The sequence below is a fragment of the Alligator sinensis genome, unplaced genomic scaffold (assembly GCF_000455745.1).
Source record: "Alligator sinensis unplaced genomic scaffold, ASM45574v1 scaffold258_2, whole genome shotgun sequence".
In the NCBI taxonomy this organism is placed as follows: Eukaryota; Metazoa; Chordata; order Crocodylia; family Alligatoridae; genus Alligator; species Alligator sinensis.
This window is the reverse complement of record NW_005842398.1, coordinates 718,590-727,122: the sequence shown is the minus strand read 5'-3', so window position 1 is coordinate 727,122 and position 8,533 is coordinate 718,590. Positions and strand designations below refer to the sequence as shown.

General features: G+C 48.4%; 1 protein-coding gene across 3 annotated transcripts in view; it reads left to right on the top strand.

The window, feature by feature from the left end:
• Positions 1-8: 8 nt before the first annotated feature.
• Positions 9-8,533, top strand: part of FTCDNL1 (formiminotransferase cyclodeaminase N-terminal like) — a 40,704-nt gene continuing 32,179 nt past the window's right edge. Inside the window, exons 1-3 of one of the 3 annotated variants that reach the window (XM_025211258.1) lie at positions 62-104; positions 562-649; positions 3,182-3,266. The gene's annotated coding sequence lies outside the window, so the exon portion shown is untranslated. Of the gene's footprint in view, positions 105-561; positions 650-3,181; positions 3,267-3,764; positions 3,777-8,533 lie in introns of those variants that run through there. The other 2 variants (XM_025211257.1, XM_025211259.1) reach the window with 2 other exon arrangements.

Below are 8,533 nucleotides of genomic sequence, written 5' to 3'. Positions count from 1 at the left end.
CGGCCGTTGGAAGTGCAGGAGGGGTTCCGGGGGACAAGGGGGGTGAGGCGCATGCGCAGCGGAGCCGAGCGGTGGGGGTTGTTGCTACGGGTGGCGTAGTGGAGGTAATTTTAAAGGCAAGCGAGGCTGAGCCCCGGCGATCGACTCCGCGGCCCCTCGGGTAGCCTTGCAGCGGGTGGCACCGACATGGCTCTAGTAGTCAGCGCTCCGAGGCTGCTGGAAGAGTCCGAGCGCCACGTGCCCCGCTGTGTCCGAGCCGCGTGACGTCATTGTGGGGAACAGGGTGACGTCACTATGAAGCAGGATGGCCCCGCGGGGTGATGCCATGTGGGGGTGCCCTCCTCAAGGAGTGTGATGCCTCCTCGTGTCTTCACAGGGCCACCATGGTGCCATCCTTCCAGGCCATGATGTAAAGCCACCTAAATTCCATCTTTATATGGGTTTACTTTTTTTTTAAGCATCTTAAAAAATAAATACATTTAAATTAAAAAAAAAGAATCCGATTTAAAAAATATATATATATATTTTTATCCACTCTGCTGATGGTTTCATTTTCCTCAGAGTCCTCTGGCAGTTCAGTGAGTGACATGGACGGGTATAGCATTCCCAAAACCAGTTTCGGACAACATCGGGTGAAGCGGACCTAGTGGTTAGTTTGGGGCAAAGAGCCAGGATGGGAGGGTTCTCTTCCTTGCTCTCCTACCAATCCGCTGTTTAGCTCTGGCCCACATACTTATGCCCCCACTGAGCAAGGTGCTGCTTTGTTCTGCTTAAACGGCAGTTTGGTGTGCCTAACTCATGTCATCACGGTTAGGTAGAATTACAACCAGCTAGGCATGCCTCAGCGTGGGTTAAAACTCGTTGAAAGGTTGGAGAGGTGAAATAGGGTGTCACTAGAGGTGCCTAAATATTGTTCTGTCTTTGCATGGCAAAACAGGAAGGCCTGCAGGGGTGTCCTAGCTCCCTGATTAAAGAGGAGAATTTTGCATGAGGAGAACGCAGGCAGAATAGATTCCCTATGCCTCATTGTAAGTTTGCTTTTCCCCGGCCCAAAGTCAGTGTCTTAGCAGCAAGGTTGCATTTGTTGCACTATGTCTAAGTTCCCATATCTGTAATGGAGGTACTAATAATACCTCATAAGTTTGTTTTGAGATTATTCAATATAAGAAACTTTTCCCTAACTCCAATCCATAGGAGACACAGTACACAATATATTATTGATTTATTTGAGGATGGAATAAATGGCCTTTTAGGGATCTGGGCAAGCAGGCTTCTTTTCATGTACTTGGGGGGGAAATGACACCTTAATTAGAGCAGCTCTCATATATTCAGCCTCCCACTTATTCAATTAGCTTTAGTTAAAGTGTCCCTGCTGCCATTTTGAAGCGTGAGGATGCTGAATACATAAGATGCCTAGGAGCAGCACATATTAGAGCAGTCATCCTGCATGTCTGACGTGGCTTGCAGGTGTAGCACTTGTGCTCATAGAAATTTGTGGGCCCAATGTGAGTTCTTAAGTCAATCCTCCTTCCCAACCTGGCATCCATATTCCTCTGTATTGTTATATAGATAGTTATTTTGCTGTATTTTAAAGCAAGAGTAATACAGCTGTATCACGGTGTCAGTATAAATGAAGAATAAGTTTTATGGAAACAGCCATTCATGACCCATTAAAGAAATGGCCAGTTTGGGTACCTTGGAATGCCTGGACCCAGGACACATTTTCTGGTTGTCTCAGGAGTTTTACTAGGTTGAAACTTTGGCCATGAAGTGGTTCCACTGCTGTTTTATGGCCTAGATTAGAGGAAGATTATATTTTCCCTCAGTACAAAGTCAGTGTACCAGGTAGGGAGGATTTGGCCCTTAGGATTGCCAACAACATTTTTTTCCAACATATTTTCATTTTTTTTTAGCCAGAACTACTTTGTGTCCACACACGAAAATAGTTTTAGAATTAGTTATACTACTCTAGGGTTTGTGTGGAGACATTCTTGTTTGTGTAGATATAGTCATCTCACTGCTGTCCCATACCACATTGCTTCACCATTCGGTTGCCTGCCCTCCACACCTATGGCACTTTGACTGGGTAGCACTTCCCTGTTTAAATCCCAAGAAGCAGCCAGATGTGTTGAATTACAATGATTTTCATGGATTGTAAGGGTCTGGAAGGGACCTAGAAAGATCATCGGGTCTAGCCCCCTCTGCACTACCCAGGAAAGACAGGGGTGAGGTGAGGTCTGATTCCCATTCAGAGACCTTAGATTTTCCTCAGGAGAAGCACATGTCCCATCCCACTATAATAAAGGTCACTGGAATGTGAAGGTTCATGAACAGCTGGAGCAGTAAATGATGGAGCAGGGGTAGTAGCCCTAGTATGCAGCCCAGTGCTATGACTAAGTGAGGTTGGTCCAACAGATTTGCAGGAATACTATAGAGAAAAAAACTTGCAGTAGTGCTTATGTGCTTACTCTAGTATTAGGTAGTATTTTTGTCAGGGAGGATGCCACAGAACCCCAGCGTGTGCTGGAGAGTTTAAGTCAATGTGATACTGTGGTAGTCAGAGGCTACCATGGAAACTAAGTTGCAGCCAGGCCGCCCAGTACCTGATTGTTCTTTCGTACTCTCCTGCCATGCCTTTGGTGTTAAAGAAAAATCCAAAACAGAAAGTAAATACTGGGAGGTGTGCCTCTTGGATCTTACTGCAACCTGGCTGGGGCTTTCAGCCTCTTCACAGGGATCCTCCATCCCGCATACCCTGCCCTTACCATGCCAGATGTTCAAAGGTGCAAAACTTCATTATGGTCTCTGCTTAGTGCATTCACACAGTCATATGAGCTTCTAACGACTGCCTGCTGATCGTGCCACAGCCTGTCCTCACCAATTGAGAGATTCCTAGGGCCTCAGGGGTCCCCAGGTATCTGGTCAGTTCTTATTTTTATTCCTCCTTTTGACCTCGGGGGTCAGTTCCTTTTCAGATTGCTCACATGGCTATCACCTGTGGCTGGTATCCATCTGAGCATCTGAGTCACAGGGCTACTTCACCTAACTCTTCAAAATACAATCAGTGAACCACAGCCAGCCTGACACAGTCCCTTGGCTGTGTTCCTCTATCACTTGGGGAAAACCTGCCTCTCCTGAGCAGTTCCCTTTAACAGGTCCTCTTCTCCACTCTCTTCTGCAGGTAACAACCAAGAAGTGCTGCACTCACCGGCCTGGCTCCTTGTCCAACCCTCTTGCAAAGCTCCTGTGCTGGCTGTCACCTTAAGGTAAGTGCCACTGTCTTCCTTCCTTTTTCAGTCCCGGTTAACTCCCCAACTTCGAGTCAGGTCAATTGCCACCCCTGCTCCTGCTGGTGTCTCTGGGGCAAACTAACCCACCTGACCCCCGGACTTTTAACTTCTGGGTCATTGGCCAGAACCTATCAGAGCAGCTTCCTATCAGTGCAGGCTGCCATCACAGACCCGCCGAGTATTAATACAGCTGGACCTGCTTGCGCTGCTCTGTTTTATTGTCTTCCCACATCCATACAGATTAAGGTGCCCTCTTCCCCGTAGCAGTCCATCTGAGCTCCATCCAGTTGTGATGCAGCATGACAGACACCCTGTCACAGGTACCCTTTCCACTGCAGGTTCTGGAAAGGAGATTTTCTCAGACATCTTAAAACTGTCTAGCCTGCACAGTCTCAGGACAGAAATCCAGGATGACATTGAGCCAGAAATAGCTTCAAGATCTAGTTTGACAGTGCTGCAGAGGGAGCTTCCATCAGTAATAATCAGGTATCCTGGTTTTCTCTGTTTAAAAGTCAGAAATTCTCTGATAAAAATTGCAAAATTTCTGATTAGAAAACCCGAAATCTGCATTTTTCCGCAATTAAAATGAAACACCACTATATACATAGGTACCGGGTGAAAATCCCATTGCAAATAAAGGGTGGCAAGGGGCCAAAAAACCTTCTTGACTCAACAGGGAAATCCAGGAAAGCCTGGGGATGAAAAAAGAGGCATACAGACTGTGGAAGCAGGGGCTAGCCACCAAGGAGGAATATACCTACTTGGTGCGCACTTGCAGGGAATTAGTAAGAAAGGCCAAGGCAGCAATGGAACTCAGGCTGGCAACTAAAAATAAAGACAACAAAAAGTCCTTTTTCAGGTACATAGGGAGCAAAAAGAAGGTGCATGGTAACATAGGACCCCTACAGGACAGACTAGGGCAATTAGTAACAGATAGGAGGGACAAAGCTGAGCTTTTCATTGAGTTCTTTGCATCAGTATTCCTGAACATGGATGTAGACATATCACTAAATGGGACTATAGACAGGCACAAGAGGGACACCAGCCCACCAATGGTTAGTGTCTACACTACAACAGTGATTACTGTTGTAGTGTGTACTTAAAAAAAAAAAGTCACGCAGAATTTAATGAAATGATAATCTTTCCAGAACAGACATATATGCGCTGTGAAATTCCATAGGATTATTTAAAAATCATAGAAAAAATATAATTTAATATTGAATTCTACAGATTTGGGTAATAATATGTGTTGATGTATAAAGAATATTTCATCCCTATTAAATTTTACAGTGCTTTTCCATAAGAAAGGCAAGACCCAGTTTTATTATGTTTGACTTCTGTGGGTTGAGGATATGAGTCTCACATATGAAGGGAGACTTGGAGGGGCCTGATGTGTTCAGGTAAGCAGGCCTAGACAATCTTCATCCAAGGGTGCTGAAAGAATTAGCCAGTGTCATAGCAGAATCACTAGCAAAATTCTTTGAGCCTTCATGGTGCTCAGAAGAGGTCCCAGGACACTCATGGTGCTCAAGTCAGGTCCCTGAGGACTGGAAAAGGGCCAATGTGGTCCCTATTTTCAAGAAGGGGAGGAAGGAGGATCTGGGTAACTACAGGCCGATTAGTCTCACCTCTATCCTTGGGAAAACCTTTGAAAAAATTATTAAGGTGTGGGAGCCCAGCAGGAAAAATAATGCTGAAGGGTAACCAGCCTGGATTCATAGCAGGGAGATCCTGCCTGACAAACCTTGTTTCTTTTTACGACCAGGTCACAAACTGCTTAGATGCAGGAATCGAGGTGGATTTTAAAAAAGCCTTTGATATGGTGTCACGTCCATTCTCAAAAAAAACTTAAGCGGCTGTGACTTAGATGATTACACAGTCAGGTGGGTGGCAAATTGGCTAATGGGACGCACCCAGAGAGTGGTAGTTGATGGATCAGTATCAACCTGGAAAGATGTGGGCAGTGGTGTCCCCCAAGGCTCGGTCCTTGGGCCAGTGCTGTTCCAATATCTTCATCAGTGATTTGGATGAGGGCATGATGAGCACGCTGTCCAAATTCACAGATGTGCCCTCCCTCGGAGTGTGTGTAGTGGCGGGGAGGGCAGAGAACAGATTCAGGTGGATTTGGACAGGCTGGAAAAGTGGGCAGAACACAACAGGATGCAGTTTAACAAAGATAAGTGCAAAGTACTGCACCTAGGGAGAAGGAATCACCAACACATACAGATTGGGGGATGACTTTCTAAGTAGCACAGCAGCAGAAAGGGATCTCACAGTTATAGTTGACTCCAAGATGAGCTTGAGTCGTCGATGTGACAAAGTGATCAGTAGAACTAACCGCACTCTATCATGCATTACTAGATGCATCATGAACAGGTCAAGGAAGTGATACTTCTTCTCTATGCGGCATTGGTAGACCACAGCTCGAGCACTGCGTTCAGTTTTGGGTGCCGCAGTTCAAGAGGGATGTGGATAACCGTGAGAGGGTCCAGAGGAGGGCCACTCATATGGTTAGGGGCCTGCAGAATAGGTCCTATGAAGAGAGGTTGAGGGACCTGGATCTCTTTAGCCTCTGTAAGAGAAGACAGAGGGGATCTGGTGCCTCTCACTTCCAACCTGCAGCCCTCCACCCCCCAAGGTGCCCAACCCATCCCCCAGCTTCCAGAGCTATGGGGCTGTGGGAGGCGGCAGCTGCTGTGGTATGAGCAAAGCATGGAGCCCAGCTCCCCCCCCCTCCCCTGCGGGTGGCATGGCTAGAGTGGAGCTTACTAGGGGGAGGGGTGGCTGCAGGATAAAGGCTTCCTGCCCTGCTGCCCTCCCCCTGTGGGGCCTCCGCAGTCTAACGGGCAGGACCCGGCAGGGTAGAGTGGGGTGGGGCGGGGAGGTTTGGTGCTGCTGCTGGGAGCCCTGCGCCACCATGGCAATGTGCCCTTGGCCCACCTGGCAGCAGTGTGGCGCACAACACTATGCTACCACCCCTGCTGCTGCCAGGTGAGTAGGGGGCACCTCCCCATGGTGGCACAGGGCTTCCAGTGGTGGCACTGAGCATTCCCACCCCACACCGCTCTGCCTGCTGCGCAGGGTCCTGCCTGCTGGGCTGTGGAGGCCCCACAGGCAGCAGCTGGGGCTTGGGTGCTGCTGCGGTGGGGAGGGGGCAGGAGGCTGTGGATCTGGATCCCTGGCCCTCATCTACCCCTGCCCTTCGCACAAATCTGAGGGGCACGTTCCCCTACATGCCCTCCCTGGGAGTGTGTGTAGTGGCGGGGAGCCAGCCCTCCTGCTGCACTCTGGATGAGCTGCCCACGACTCTGTCCCACTGTCCACCCAGGCCCCACTCACCACCCTGGCTGGGCAGCACCCCCTGACCCAGACCCTGCCCAACTCCCTCCTTCACTGTGGGGGCCTCAATTCCAGCCCCATCCCATAACTTTCCTATGGGTAGCTGCTGTGGGATCTGCTCTAGGCTGCCTGGCTGCCACATGCATGTGTGCGGCACACATACACGTGGTGCCCCCTGCCTGATTGCCCTCTTCCCACTCCTCCCAGCTCCTTGCAGCCTGAAACAGTCAGCCTGCAAGGGGAAACTCACCGTTTTCTGCGTTTTTCTCCTTTAAAGGAGAAAATCTACACTTTTCTCCTTAAAAAAGAAAACCCACGTTTTACTGTGTTTTTCTGCGGCAAATGGAAAACCCGGATTCCCGGTAATAATGGTATATTGTATCACAATAAACTGGCCATTACTGACTTTAGGAAGATTTAAACAACTTCATTTCAGGCAGCAACAGGACACCACCAGGTTGGGTGGACATTATTATATGGTGCATCCTTAAATTTCCACCCGGGGGGGTTTATCATCCTGAACTCTAGCAAGCTCAAAATGGTGTCTGCATCAGAAAATTTAATCTCCCAAAGTTCTTATTTTCCTGAAACACTGAATCCCACAACTATGGACCCAGTATGCTGGCCTGACTCCTCTTCCTGTGTTGCTTGATGCTCTGTCTCAGGGCTGTCCAACTTCACTGTGACCATGTGTGGTCCCCAGGCCACATCACATACCTGCTGGGCCATGTGCTGCAGGGACGACCCCTGGGAAACGGCCCTCAACCCTTGCCATCTGCCCCTGCAGTCCCTCCTTCCCCCTTACCATATTGTCTGCACAGGCAGTAGTGTGGCTCCCTTGCCCTTCTCCTGTGTGGGCAGCACTACCAGCTCATGGCCCTCTGCTGAGCCCACCTCGCCGAGAAGCAACCACAGGCTGTTTCTTGCAGGCTGCATGCTGCCCCTGCCTGCGGGCTGCCTGTTGGACAGCCTTGCTCTGTCTCACCAACCCTCTATTGTTGCCATCTGGCTCAAGATTGTGGCACAACTGGGTAAAAGAAAAAAATCATTTGGCGATGTTTGTGTTTTAATGCTGTAGGATAAAATTGCACTGTGGAACTTTTAATTATTTTGATATGAGAGATTAGTAGTCTACGATTTTGGATAGCAACAGCTTTTGTTGTTTCTCCCCGGTTTCCTAACACCTGATAAGCTGCAGCCCTCATGGAGATGGGCATTGCCAGTGTCTGAAACTGTATTAGTTCTCTGAAGAAAGAGGACAAAAGAGGACATGTTTGTTTATCTCATGAGAGAATGCTACCAGAGAAAGCACATTTATGTTACTCATTTAAATCATTTCACTGGTAATCAACAATAACTTGCATCTCATGGAGAAAATATCCCTTTCTGTGATGAATTTCAAGGTTGGCAGATAATAGGCATGTGGGTTCCATGTGTGGTCTCTGTAGAATCTGGGAAATCTAACCATTCAAATCTGGTTGCAGATCTGAGTTGATCAGCACCCTCTCAATAGCAGACCAGACCTGCAGTGGAACAGCTTTAACATTTACATTATCAAAGCCAGCATGGTTATCTGTTGGTTATATCAGCTATAAAAATGATAGCTATCAGGGTTGTGATGGCAATATGCTTCTCCACAGGGAAGGGTGCTCTCATGTTGATACTCCATGGTGTGCCCTGCATGGATCTTCTGGAATCGTAGTGGCCAACCTGTGGCATGGGCAGCCTCTGTGTGTGACACATGGCGGATTGTGTAGGAGACAGGCAGCAGTGTAGCAGATTGGGCAGGAGACCAGAAAGTAAGAGCATCAGATCAGGCAGGGAGCATAGGGCAGGAGGCAGAAAACAGAGCAGCAACTTGATTAGGGAGCAGAAAGGTGAGTAGCAGATTGGGTAAGGGAAAG